This window comes from Oncorhynchus keta, unplaced genomic scaffold, assembly GCF_023373465.1.
Source record: "Oncorhynchus keta strain PuntledgeMale-10-30-2019 unplaced genomic scaffold, Oket_V2 Un_contig_5145_pilon_pilon, whole genome shotgun sequence".
Lineage (NCBI taxonomy): Eukaryota > Metazoa > Chordata > Actinopteri > Salmoniformes > Salmonidae > Oncorhynchus > Oncorhynchus keta.
In genome coordinates, this window is record NW_026288140.1 from 67501 (window position 1) to 81723 (window position 14223).

Here is a 14223-nt window from a genome sequence, read left to right on the forward strand (position 1 = left end):
CGTGGGGTAATACAGTGGGGGAGTGCTGCTCAGCGTGGAGGTAAGGGGTGGGGGGAGTGCTGAGGTAATACAGGGGGGAGTGCTGAGGTAATACAGTGGGGGGGAGTGCTGGGGAGGGGTAGGGGGAGTGCTGAGGTGGGGGTAGGGGGGGGTGCTGAGGTAATACAGTAGGGGGAGTGCTGCTCAGCGTGAGGTAATACAGTAGGGGGTGCTGAGGTAAGGGGTGGGGGGAGGCTGGTGGGGGTAGGGGTAGGGGGGTGCTGAGGTAATACAGTAGGGGAGTGCTGAGGTAATACAGTAGGGGGGTGCTGCTCAGCGTGGGGTGGGGGTAGGGGAGTGCTGAGGTAATACAGTAGGGGGAGAACTGGGAGGTAATACAGTAGGGGGAGTGCTGCTCAGCGTGAGGTAATACAGTAGGGGAGTGCTGAGGTAATACAGTAGGGGGAGTGCTGCTCAGCGTGAGGTAAGACAGTAGGGGGAGTGTGAGGTAATACAGTAGGGGAGTGCTGAGGTAATACAGTGGGGGAGTGCTGCTCAGCGTGAGGTAATACAGTAGGGGAGTGCTGAGGTAATACATAGGGGAATTCTGAGGTTTTAGGTCAGTGCTGCACAGCTTGATGTTTACAGTAGGGGAGTGCTGCTCAGTTTAGTACAGTAGGGGTAAGTGGCTCAGCTGAGGTAATACAGTAGGGGGTGTGAGGTAATACTAGGGGAGTGCTGCCAGCGTGAGGTAATACAGTAGGGGGAGTGCTGCTCAGCGTGAGCTACAAACAAAGAGGGGCATCTACCTTGCATACGGGGAGTTTTGAGGTAATACAGTGGGGAGTGCTGCTCAGCGTGAGGTAATACAGTAGGGGAGTGCTGCTCAGCGTGAGGTAATACTGGGGAGTGCTGCTCAGCGTGAGGTAATACAGTAGGGGAGTGCTGCTCAGCGTGGAGGTAAGTCCAGTAGGGAGTCTGAGGGATAACTAGGGGGAATGCTGCTCAGCGTGAGGTAATACAGTAGAGATAAATGCTGCATCACGTGAGGTAATACAGTTGGGGGAGTTTCAGGTAATTTGTACAGTAGGGGGGAGTGTTGCTCAGCGTGAGGTAATACAGTAGGGGGAGTGCTGCTCAGCGTGAGGTAATACAGTAGAGGGAGTGCTGTTCAGCATGAGGTAATACAGTGGGGAGTGCTGCTCAGCGTGAGGTAATACAGTAGAGGGAGTGCTGCTCAGCGTGAGGTAATACAGTAGGGGGAGTGCTGCTCAGCGTGAGGTAATACAGTAGGGGGAGTGCTGCTCAGCGTGAGGTAATACAGTAGGGGGAGTGCTGCTCAGCGTGAGGTAATACAGTAGGGGGAGTGTGTGTGTGTGTGTGTGTGTGTGTGTGTGTGTGTGTGTGTGTGTGTGTGTGTGTGTGTGTGTGTGTGTGTGTGTGTGTGTGTGTGTGTGTGTGTGTGCGTGTGCGTGTGTGTGTGTTACTCTGCTCAACCGACAATTTGAATTAGCCAACAAACTACAGGTCACCTTCCTCATTGACCGAAGATGGGAGATGATGCAATGTTATCAGTCTGTGTGTCAGTCTGTGTGTCAGTCTGTGTGTCAGTGCATGAGACTGTGTTCAACACTACATGTCAGAGCTCAGTAAACCATGGTTCAGCTGGGTCCATGATGCGGTCTCTGACACACACACACACACACACACACACACACACACACACACACACACACACACACACACACACACACACACACACACACACACACACACACACACACACACACACACCCCTGCCAGAGAGGGTTGGTTTACAAGCCTGTGGAACTAGCCAGGCCATCTGTCTGGCTCCATAGGGTAGAATGTGTGTGTGTGTGTGTGTGTGTGTGTGTGTGTGTGTGTGTGTGTGTGTGTGTGTGTGTGTGTGTGTGTGTGTGTGTGTGTGTGTGTGTGTGTGTGTGTGTGTCTGTGTGTGGCGTTCGATTGCTGCAGCTGTGGAGGGGATGGTATGTGAGGTGGGAGCGAGCAGAGAGAGGGAGCAGTAGCCAAAGCAACTCGGCTACAGCCAAAACTAGCTAACCTGAATTAGCCAACTAGCTAGCTAGGCTAATTGAGGCTACAGCCAAAACTAGATCACTTGCAGCAGCCAACTAGCTAGCGAGGCTAATTGAGGCTACAGCCAAGACTAGCTAACTTGCAGCAGCCAACTAGCTAGCTAGGCTAATTGAGGCTACAGCCAAGACTAGCGAACTTGCAGCAGCCAACTAGCTAGCTAGGCTAATTGAGGCATGCTGTGCTTTCTCCCGACCCCATTCAGATAAAACCACAGCCTACCTGTTGGGTTCTCGTCGTAGTCTACTCCTTCTCATTTCACTAACTTATAAATCGATCATCGTTTAATTCTATAGTGCATTGCGTCAGTGAACTCTCACTCCACTTGGTACACATTGAGCCTCTTTGTCGCTTTGATTTGCAAACATAAACAAGCTATACAGGCTACACGTCTTTTAGTGGGCGCAGGGCTCCCGAATCGGGCAGTGGTCTAAGGCACTGCATCTCAGCGCTAGAGGCGTCACTACAGACACCCTGGTTCGAATCCAGGCTGTATCACAACCGGCCGTGATTGGGAGTCCCATAGGCCGGCACACAATCAGTCCAGCGTTGTCTATAATGCATCGCGTTAGTGAACTCTCACTCCACTTGGTACACATTGAGCCTCTTTGTCGCTTTGATTTGCAAACATAAACAAGCTATACAGGCTACAAGTCTTTTTAGTGGTCGCAGGGCTCCCGAGTAGGGTAGTGGTCTAAGGCACTGCATCTCAGCGCTAGAGGTGTCACTACAGACACCCTGGTTCGAATCCAGGCTGTATCACAACCGGCCGTGATTGGGAGTCCCATAGGGCGGCACACAATCAGTCGTCCGGGTTTGACTGGTGTAGGCCGTCATTGTAAATATGAATTTGTTCTTAGCTGACTTGCCTAGTTAAATAAAAAATAAAAAATATATAGTATTTTTAGTTGTCCACATATTCTAAGTCAGAGCTGTCCAGAGTAGTGATGCTAGGCGGGAGGGTGCAAGCAGCGATCGGTTGAAGAGCATGCATTTCTTTTTACTGGCGTTTAAGAGCAATTGGAGGCGACGGAAGGAGTGTTGTATGGTGTTGACGCTTGTTTGGAGGTTTGTTAGCACAGTGTCCAAAGAAGGGCCAGATGTATACAGAATGGTGTCGTCTGCGTAGAGGTGGATCAGAGAATCACCAGCAGCAAGAGCAACATCATTGATATATACAGAGAAAAGAGTCGGCCCGAGAATTGAACCCTGTGGCACCCCCATAGAGACTGCCAGAGGCCCGGACAACAGACCCTCCGATTTGACACACTGAACTCTATCTGAGAAGTATTTGGTGAACCAGGCGAGGCAGTCATTTGAGAACCCAAGGTGTTGAGTCTGCCGATAAGAATACGGTGATTGACAGAGTCGAAAGCATTGGCCAGGTCGATGAAGACGGCTGCACAGTACTGTCTTTTATCAATGGCGGTTATGATATCGTTTAGGACCTTGAGCGTGGCTGGGGTGGTGGGATTCAAAATGGTCAGTAATCTGTTTGTTCACTTGGCTTTCGAAGACTTTAGAAAGACAGGGCAGGATGGATATAGGTGTGTAACAGTTTGGGTCTAGAGGCAGGGCAGGATGGATATAGGTCTGTAACAGTTTGGGTCTAGAGGCAGGGCAGGGCAGGATGGATATAGGTCTGTAACAGTTTGGGTATAGAGGCAGGGCAGGGCAGGATGGATATAGGTCTGTAACAGTTTGGGTCTAGAGGCAGGGCAGGATAGATATAGGTCTGTAACAGTTTGGGTCTAGAGGCAGGGCAGGATGGATATAGGTCTGTAACAGTTTGGGTCTAGAGGCAGGGCAGGATGGATATAGGTCTGTAATAGTTTGGGTCTAGAGGCAGGGCAGGGCAGGATGGATAGGTCTGTAACAGTTTGGGTCTAGAGGCAGGGCAGGTTGGTAGGTCTGTAGCAGTTTGGGTTAGAGGCAGGGCAGGGCAGGATGGATATCGGTCTGTAACAGTTTGGGTCTCGAGGCAGGGCAGGATGGATATAGGTCTGTAACAGTTTGGGTCTAGAGGCAGGGCAGGTTGGATATAGGTCTGTAGCAGTTTGGGTCTAGAGGCAGGGCAGGGCAGGATGGATATAGGTCTGTAACAGTTTGGGTCTAGAGGCAGGGCAGGATGGATATAGGTCTGTAACAGTTTTGGTCTAGAGGCAGGGCAGGGCAGGATGGATATAGTTCTGTAACAGTTTGGGTCTAGAGGCAGGGCAGGATGGATATCGGTCTGTAACAGTTTGGGTCTAGAGGCAGAATAGGATGGATATGGGTCTGTAACAGTTTGGGTCTAGAGGCAGGGCAGGATGGATATAGGTCTGTAACAGTTTGGGTCTAGAGGCAGGGCAGGATGGATATAGGTCTGAGTTTGGGTCTAGAGGCAGGGCAGGGTGGATATAGGTCTAGTAACAGTTTGGGTAGAGGCAGGGCAGGATGGATATAGGTCTGTAACAGTTTGGGCTAGAGGCAGGGCAGGATGGATATAGGTCTGTAGTAACAGTTTGGGTCTAGAGGCAGGGCAGGATGGATATAGGTCTGTAACAGTTTGGGTCTAGAGGCAGGGCAGGGCAGGGCAGGGCAGGATGGATATAGGTCTGTAACAGTTTGGGTCTAGAGGCAGGGCAGGATGGATATAGGTCTGTAACAGTTTGGGTCTAGAGGCAGGGCAGGGCAGGGCAGGATGGATATAGGTCTGTAACAGTTTGGGTCTAGAGGCAGGGCAGGGCAGGGCAGGATGGATATAGGTCTGTAACAGTTTGGGTCTAGAGGCAGGGCAGGGCAGGGCAGGATGGATATTGGTCTGTAACAGTTTGGGTCTAGAGTGTCTCCCCCTTTGAAGAGGGGGATGACCGCAGCCGCTTTCAATCTTTAGGAATCTCAGACGATACGAAAGAAAGTTTGAACAGACTAGTAATAGGGGTTGCAACAATGGCGACAGTTACTTTTAGGAAGAGAGGGTCCAGATTGTCTAGCCCAGCTGATTTGTAGGGATCCAGATTTTGCAGCTCTTTCAGAACATCAGCTGTCTGGATTTGGGTGAAGGAGAAACGGGCTTGGGCCAGTTGCTGTGGAGGGTGCAGAGCTTTTGACCGGGGTTGGGGTAGCTAGGTGGAAAGCATGGCCAGCAGTAGAGAAATGCTTATTGAAATTCTTGATTATCGTGGATTTATCGGTGGTGACAGTGTTTCCTAGCCTCAGTGCAGTGGGCAGCTGCGAGGAGGTGCTCTTATTCTCCATGGACTTTACAGTGTCCCAAAACCTTTTAGAATTAGTGCTTGCAGGATTCAAATGTATGTTTGGAAAAGCTAGCCTTAGCTTTCCTAACTGACTGTGTATATTGGTTCCTGACGTCCCTGAAAAGTTGCATATCGCGGGGGCTATTTGATGCTAATACAGTACGCCACAGGGTCTTTTTGTGCTGGTAATATAATAATAATAATATAATAATATATGCCATTTAGCAGACGCTTTTATCCAAAGCGACTTACAGTCATGTGTGCATACATTCTACGTAGGGAACCCACTACCCTGGCGTTTTCTACCAACTGAGCTACAGAAGGGCAGGTCAAGGGCAGGTCAAGGGCAGTCAAGTCTGGAGTGAACCAAGGGCTATATCTGTTCTTAGTTCTACATTTTTTGAATGTGGCATGCTTATTTAAGATGGTGAGGAAAGCACTTTTATAGAACAACCAGGCATCCGCTACTGACGGGATGAGGTCAAGGTTGATAGGAGAGGTGGAATAGAAAGACCTGCTCGCTGAAGTGTTTTAGGGAGCGTCTGACAGTGATTAGTGGAGGTTGTTTGACCACTGACCCATAACGGGCGCAGGCAATGAGGCAGTGATCGCTGAGATCCTGGTTGAAGACAGCAGAGGTGTATTTACAGGGCAAGTTGGTCAGGATGATATCTGTGAGGGTGCCCATGTTAATGGATTTGGGGTTGTACCTGGTAGGTTCCTTGATCATTTGTGTGAGATTGAGGGCATCTAGTTTAGATTGTAGGATGACAGGGGTGTTAAGCACGTCCCAATTTAAGGCACCTAGCAGTACGAACTCTGAAGATAGATGGTGGGAGGGGGGGGGTGTCCGTTCACAGATGGTGACCAGGGCACAGCTGGGAGCTGAGGGAGATCTATAACAGGCGGCAACAGTGAGGGACTTGTTTCTGGAAAGGTGTATCTTTAAAAGTAGAAGTAGTAGAAGATCTAACTGTTTTGGTAACAGATCTGGATAGTATGACAGAACACTGCAGGCATTCTATGCAGTAGATTGCAACTCCACCCCCTTTAGCAGTTCTATCTTGATGGAAAATGTTGTAGTTGGGGATGGAAATTTCAGAATTGTTGGTGACCTTCCTAAGCCAGGATTCAGACACGTTTAGGACATCTGGGTTGGCGGAGTGTGCTAAAGCAGTGAGTAAAACAAATTTAGGGAGGAGGCTTCTGATGTTAACATGCATGAACCCAAGGCTTAAACCCCACATGTGAGGTCTCATGGCAGCAGAACTACAGTAAACCAGAGGGGAGATCTCATGGCAGCAGAACTACAGTAAACCAGAGGGGAGATCTCATGGCAGCAGAACTACAGTAAACCAGAGGGGAGATCTCATGGCAGCAGAATTACAGTAAACCAGAGGGGAGATCTCGTGGCAGCAGAACTACAGTAAACCAGAGGGGAGATCTCATGGCAGCAGAACTACAGTAAACCAGAGGGGAGTAAACCAGAGGGGAGATCTCATGGCAGCAGAACTACAGTAAACCAGAGGGGAGATCTCATGGCAGCAGAACTACAGTAAACCAGAGGGGAGATCTCATGGCAGCAGAACTACAGTAAACCAGAGGGGAGATCTCATGGCAGCAGGCAGCAGAACTACAGTAAACCAGAGGGGAGATCTCATGGCAGCAGAACTACAGTAAACCAGAGGGGAGATCTCATGGCAGCAGAACTACATCTTAAACCAGAGGGGAGATCTCATGGCAGCAGAACTACAGTAAACCAGAGGGAGATCTCATGGCAGCAGAACTACAGTAAACCAGAGGGGAGATCTCATGGCAGCAGAACTACAGTAAACCAGAGGGGAGATCTCATGGCAGCAGAACAGTAAACCAGAGGGTAAACCAGTAAACCAGAGGGAGATCTCATGGCAGCAGAACTACATTAAACCAGAGGGGAGATCTCTTGTCAGCAGTGTGATGATGACGGATGGTTGTGGCTGATACTCTATTAGACACGCCCACTGACGGACCCTTTTCTCCTCCCCCTCACCGCCATTTCACAGGGAGGGCTGAAGTACGCAATGAGCAAACTAATAGAGAAAAAGTGTGTGTGTGTGTGTGTGTGCGTGCGTGCGTGCGTGCGTGCGTGTATTTGGGTCGCCAGTGTGGTGGTAGGAGAATTAGGGTTCGTTGTAACTTGGTGATTGGCAAGGTGATTGGTTATGGTGTGACTTTAACCTCCTCCTGGACGCTAATGAAACCAGTTATGTCCTTGGAGAGTTACGGACGATTATTTCTCCACCCTCAATATCTTCTTCTCTCCTCCCTTCTCCCTCATCTCCTCTCCACGCTCCTCTTCTCTCCTCCCCTCTCCCTCATCTCCTCTCCTCTCCTCTCCTCTCTCCATGCTCCTCTCCTTTCCTCCCTTCTCCTCTCCTCCCTTCTCTCTCATCTCCTCTCCTCTCCTCTCCTCTCCTTTCCTCCCTTCTCTCTCATCTCCTCTCCACCATCATCTCCTCTCCTCTTCTCTCCTTTCCTCCCTTCTCCTTTCCTCCCTTCTCTCTCATCTCCTCATCTCCTCTCCTCCTCCTCTCCTTTCCTCTCTTCCCCTTTCCTCCCTTCTCTCTCATCTCCTCTCCACCCTCCTCTCCTTTCCTCCCTTCTCTCCCCCTCCTTCCTCCACATCTCCTCTCCTCCCTCCTCATCTCCTCTACTCCTCTCCTCCTCCCTCCTCATCTCCTCTAATCGCCCCCCATCTCCTCCTCACCTCCCTCCTACCCACTCAACTCCTCTCCTCCCTCCTCATCTCCTCTCCTCCCTGCTCATCTCCTCTCCTCCCTCCTCTCCCCTTTTCTCCTGTCCTCCATTAAGAGTATATCTCTCCACCAGATGCCCAATACAGGAAGTGGCTCTGAGACACATACACAGCAGCTACCAGACATGTTCGTGAACTAGGAGGTTTGTTTTCAACCAGAGGTGAGAGATCTACATCACTCTATCAAACTGAGGGGGAAATTACGACCACAACAGAAAGGACAGAAAGGCCTGACTGGGAGAAATAGGAAACAGATCTCGATGAGAATGTTTTGGGAACCCGAAGACAGTGTACCATCTGCCCTCGGCGGGGAGTGTGTGTGTGTGTCTCTTGTTCATCTGTCCGTGGTGGGATGTGTGTGTGTCTTGTTCATCTGCCCTCGGCGGGGAGTGTGTGTGTGTGTCTCTTGTTCATCTGCCCTCGGTGGGATGTGTGTGTGTGTGTGTGTGTGTGTGTGTGTGTGTGTGTGTGTGTGTGTGTGTGTGTGTGTGTGTGTGTGTGTGTGTGTGTGTGTGTGTGTGTGTGTGTTCTGATCATCAGCCCCTGGTGGGGTGTGTGGTGACACTGGGCCCTCATCAGCCCCTGGTGGGGTGTGTGGTGACACTGGGCCCTCATCAGCCCCTGGTGGGGTGTGTGGTGACACTGGGCCCTCATCAGCCCCTGGTGGGGTGTGTGGTGACACTGGGCCCTCATCAGCCCCTGGTGGGGTGTGTGGTGACACTGGGCCCTCATCAGCCCCTGGTGGGGTGTGTGGTGACACTGGGCCCTCATCAGCCCCTGGTGGGGTGTGTGGTGACACTGGGCCCTCATCAGCCCCTGGTGGGGTGTGTGGTGACACTGGGCCCTCATCAGCCCCTGGTGGGGTGTGTGGTGACACTGGGCCCTCATCAGCCCCTGGTGGGGTGTGTGGTGACACTGGGCCCTCATCAGCCCCTGGTGGGGTGTGTGGTGACACTGGGCCCTCATCAGCCCCTGGTGGGGTGTGTGGTGACACTGGGCCCTCATCAGCCCCTGGTGGGGTGTGTGGTGACACTGGGCCCTCATCAGCCCCTGGTGGGGGTGTGTGGTGACACTGGGCCCTCATCAGCCCCTGGTGGGGTGTGTGGTGACACTGGGCCCTCATCAGCCCCTGGTGGGGTGTGTGGTGACACTGGGCCCTCATCAGCCCCTGGTGGGGTGTGTGGTGACACTGGGCCCTCATCAGCCCCTGGTGGGGTGTGTGGTGACACTGGGCCCTCATCAGCCCCTGGTGGGGTGTGTGGTGACACTGGGCCCTCATCAGCCCCTGGTGGGGTGTGTGGTGACACTGGGCCCTCATCAGCCCCTGGTGGGGTGTGTGGTGACACTGGGCCCTCATCAGCCCCTGGTGGGGTGTGTGGTGACACTGGGCCCCTCATCAGCCCCTGGTGGGGTGTGTGGTGACACTGGGCCCTCATCAGCCCCTGGTGGGGTGTGTGGTGACACTGGGCCCTCATCAGCCCCTGGTGGGGTGTGTGGTGACACTGGGCCCTCATCAGCCCCTGGTGGGGTGTGTGGTGACACTGGGCCCTCATCAGCCCCTGGTGGGGTGTGTGGTGACACTGGGCCCTCATCAGCCCCTGGTGGGGTGTGTGGTGACACTGGGCCCTCATCAGCCCCTGGTGGGGTGTGTGGTGACACTGGGCCCTCATCAGCCCCTGGTGGGGTGGTGGTGACACTGGGCCCTCATCAGCCCCTGGTGGGGTGTGTGGTGACACTGGGCCCTCATCAGCCCCTGGTGGGGTGTGTGGTGACACTGGGCCCTCATCAGCCCCTGGTGGGGTGTGTGGTGACACTGGGCCCTCATCAGCCCCTGGTGGGAAAATGGGTGTGTGGTGACACTGGGCCCTCATCAGCCCCTGGTGGGGTGTGTGGTGACACTGGGCCCTCATCAGCCCCTGGTGGGGTGTGTGGTGACACTGGGCCCTCATCAGCCCCTGGTGTCGGGGGTGTGTGGTGACACTGGGCCCTCATCAGCCCCTGGTGGGGTGTGTGGTGACACTGGGCCCTCATCAGCCCCTGGTGGGGTGTGTGGTGACACTGGGCCCTCATCAGCCCCTGGTGGGGTGTGTGGTGACACTGGGCCCTCATCAGCCCCTGGTGGGGTGTGTGGTGACACTGGGCCCTCATCAGCCCCTGGTGGGGTGTGTGGTGACACTGGGCCCTCATCAGCCCCTGGTGGGGTGTGTGGTGACACTGGGCCCTCATCAGCCCCTGGTGGGGTGTGGGTGACACTGGGCCCTCATCAGCCCCTGGTGGGGTGTGTGGTGACACTGGGCCCTCATCAGCCCCTGGTGGGGTGTGTGGTGACACTGGGCCCTCATCAGCCCCTGGTGGGGTGTGTGGTGACACTGGGCCCTCATCAGCCCCTGGTGGGGTGTGTGGTGACACTGGGCCCTCATCAGCCCCTGGTGGGGTGTGTGGTGACACTGGGCCCTCATCAGCCCCTGGTGGGGTGTGTGGTGACACTGGGCCCTCATCAGCCCCTGGTGGGGTGTGTGGTGACACTGGGCCCTGCTGAGAGGAACTATTGTTATTAAGCCAATAAATAGGCCATGGTGGCGAAGTAATTACAATTTAGCAATTAAAACACTGGAATGGTAGATGTGCAGAAGATGAATGTGCAAGTAGAGATACTGGGGTGGAAAGGAGCAAGATAAATAAATAAATACAGTATGGGGATGAAGTAGTTGGATGGGCCGTTTACAGATGGGCTATGTACAGGTGCAGGGATCTGTGAGCTGCTCTGACAGCTGGTGCTTAAAGCTCGTGAGGGGGTTAAGAGTCTTCAGCTTCAGAGATTTTTGCAGTAGTGACACCTCTTGCACTGAGATGCAGTGCCTTAGACCAATGGGCCACTTAGGAGTCATTATATAGGTAGAGGGGCGACTCAGCTCTCCAGGAAACCAGGCATTTTAAAACCCCACAGCTGAATTTACAGTGAATAATAATGATGATTAGTGCATTAGCTACAGTACTAACACATATAATGGTGACTATTTTCCACTCTGAACCTAGCATGGGAAAATGGTCATGATAAATATTCCACCTTTATTTCATTACTGATTTATCAGATTCTAAATCTATTCCACCTTTATTTGAATACTGATTTATCAGATTGTCAATCTATTCCAGTCCAGCAAATATCTCAAATGTCTTTGACTTCATTTCTGGGGTATCACCTCCTGGTTTGTGTTCATGTGATATTGGCACTGCCCCCCAAAACCTCAACTCTCAGCTGCCTGCTCGTGTCGGTCTGAGGTGGACAGAGAGAGAGAGGGCTCAGGCAGAAAATATTTTTCCATTGTGAGCAAATGCCCATCCGTCATATCATTTTTTTTAGGAGGTCCCTGCATTCACCTCCTGGAAGTGACATTTATAGTCCCTCCCCTCACCTCCTGGAAGTGACATTTATAGTCCCTCCCCTCCCCTCACCTCCTGGAAGTGACATTTATAGTCCCCCTCCCCTCACCTCCTGGAAGAGACATTTATAGTCCCTCCCCTCACCTCCTGGAAGTGACATTTATAGTCCCTCCCCCCTCACCTCCTGGAAGTGACATTTATAGTCCCTCCCCCTCACCTCCTGGAAGAGGCATTTATAGTCCCTCCCTCCCCCTCACCTCCTGGAAGAGACATTTATAGTCCCTCCATCCTTCCCCCTCACCTCCTGGAAGAGACATTTATAGTCCCTCCATCCCTCCCCTCACCTCCTGTAAGACATTTATAGTCCATTTATAGTCCCTCCATCCCTCCTTCCCCTCACCTCCTGGAAGAGACATTTATAGTCTCCTCCTTCCCCTCACCTCCTGGAAGAGACATTTATAGTCCCCCTCCCCCTCACCTCCTGGAAGAGACATTTATAGTCCCTCCATCCTTCCCCTCACCTCCTGTAAGAGACATTTATATCCCACCTCCTGGAAGAGACCTTCCCCTCACCTCCTGTAAGAGACATTTATAGTCCCTCCATCCCCCTCACCTCCTGGAAGAGACATTTATAGTCCCTCCATCCTTCCCCTCACCTCCTGGAAGAGACATTTATAGTCCCTCCATCCTCCCCTCACCTCCTGGAAGAGACATTTATAGTCCCTCCATCCTTCCCCTCACCTCCTGGAAGAGACATTTATAATCCCTCCATCCTTCCCCCTCACCTCCTGGAAGAGACATTTATATCCCTCCATCCTTCCCCTCACCTCCTGGAAGAGACATTTATAGTCCCTCCATCCTCCCCTCACCTCCTGGAAGAGACATTTATAGTCCCTCCATCCTTCCCCCTCACCTCCTGGAAGAGACATTTATAGTCCCTCCATCCTTCCCCTCACCTCCTGGAAGAGACATTTATAGTCCCTCCATCCTCCCCCTCACCTCCTGGAAGAGACATTTATACTCCCTCCCCCTCACCTCCTGGAAGAGACATTTATAATCCCTCCATCCTTCCCCTCACCTCCTGGAAGAGACATTTATAGTCCCTCCATCCTTCCCCTCACCTCCTGGAAGAGACATTTATAGTCCCTCCCCCTCACCTCCTGGAAGACACATTTATAGTCCCTCCATCCTTCCCCTCACCTCCTGGAAGAGACATTTATAGTCCCTCCATCCTTCCCCCTCACCTCCTGCATTTATAGTCCCCTCCATCCTGGAAGAGACATTTTATTCCCCCCCCTCACCTCCTGTAAGAGGCATTTATAGTCCCTCCATCCTTCCCCCTCACCTCCTGGAAGAGACATTTATAGTCCCTCCATCCTTCCCCCTCACCTCCTGGAAGAGACATTTATAGTCCCTCCATCCTCCCCCCATCCCTCACCTCCTGGAAGAGACATTTATAGTCCCTCCCCCTCACCTCCTGGAAGAGACATTTATAGTCCCTCCATCCTTCCCCCTCACCTCCTGGAAGAGGCATTTATAGTCCCTCCATCCTTCCCCTCACCTCCTGGAAAGAGGCATTTATAGTCCCTCCATCCTTCCCCCCCTCACCTCCTGGAAGAGACATTTATAGTCCCTCCTTCCCCTCACCTCCTGGAAGAGACATTTATAGTCCCCCATCCTTCCCCCTCACCTCCTGGAAGAGACATTTATAGTCCCTCCCCCTCACCTCCTGGAAGAGGCATTTATAGTCCCTCCATCCCTCCCCCTCACCTCCTGTAAGAGGCATTTATAGTCCCTCCATCCTTCCCCCTCACCTCCTGGAAGAGACATTTATAGTCCCTCCCCCTCACCTCCTGTAAGAGGCATTTATAGTCCCTCCATCCCTCCCCCTCACCTCCTGGAAGAGACATTTATAGTCCCTCCATCCTTCCCCCTCACCTCCTGTAAGAGACATTTATAGTCCCTCCATCCTTCCCCCTCACCTCCTGGAAGAGACATTTATAATCCCTCCATCCTTCCCCCTCACCTCCTGTAAGAGGCATTTATAGTCCCTCCCCCTCACCTCCTGTAAGAGGCATTTATAGTCCCTCCATCCTTCCCCCTCACCTCCTGGAAGAGACATTTATAATCCCTCCATCCCTCCCCCTCACCTCCTGGAAGAGACATTTATAGTCCCTCCATCCCTCCCCCTCACCTCCTGGAAGAGACATTTATAATCCCTCCATCCCTCCCCCTCACCTCCTGTAAGAGACATTTATAGTCCCTCCATCCCTCCCCCTCACCTCCTGTAAGAGGCATTTATAGTCCCTCCATCCTTCCCTTTCTCCCACACTGTAACTTGAAGCTGTCACAAACGATCTTCCTCACAGACCTTTGGAAATGTCAGGCTCTGTCAAGCAGGTTGACAGCTTCCTCAAACCAGGGCCCTCAAACTTTGTAGAGAGAGAGAGAGAGAGAGGAGAGAGAGAGAGAGGGATTTTTTATTTAACCTTTATTTAACTAGACACGAGATCAGACCACTTGACTCTGACAAGTAGTTGAATATTGTGAATCTTGCGGATGTGGTCATGTTTAGTGTTGAGTATGGTCTTTCTACCAGACAGGTTTAGATGTATTCTCTGACAATACTTCTCCACTTAGAAACATGTTGTATTGTATCAATGTATATAGTCAAATCAAGATGCCTGCCTTGCTTTGAAATTGACACTGTACAAA

General features: G+C 52.2%; 1 long non-coding RNA gene across 2 annotated transcripts; it reads left to right on the forward strand.

The window, feature by feature from the left end:
- Nucleotides 1-3539: 3539 nt before the first annotated feature.
- On the forward strand, nt 3540-4954 carry LOC127925123 (uncharacterized). 2 transcript variants are annotated; one of them, XR_008119806.1, is made up of 3 exons: nt 3540-3915; nt 4189-4232; nt 4690-4954. It is a non-coding gene; the product is annotated as an uncharacterized LOC127925123 (long non-coding RNA). The 2 variants fall into 2 exon arrangements; XR_008119807.1 differs by lacking the exon at nt 4189-4232 and adding an exon at nt 4414-4457.
- Nucleotides 4955-14223: the final 9269 nt, after the last annotated feature.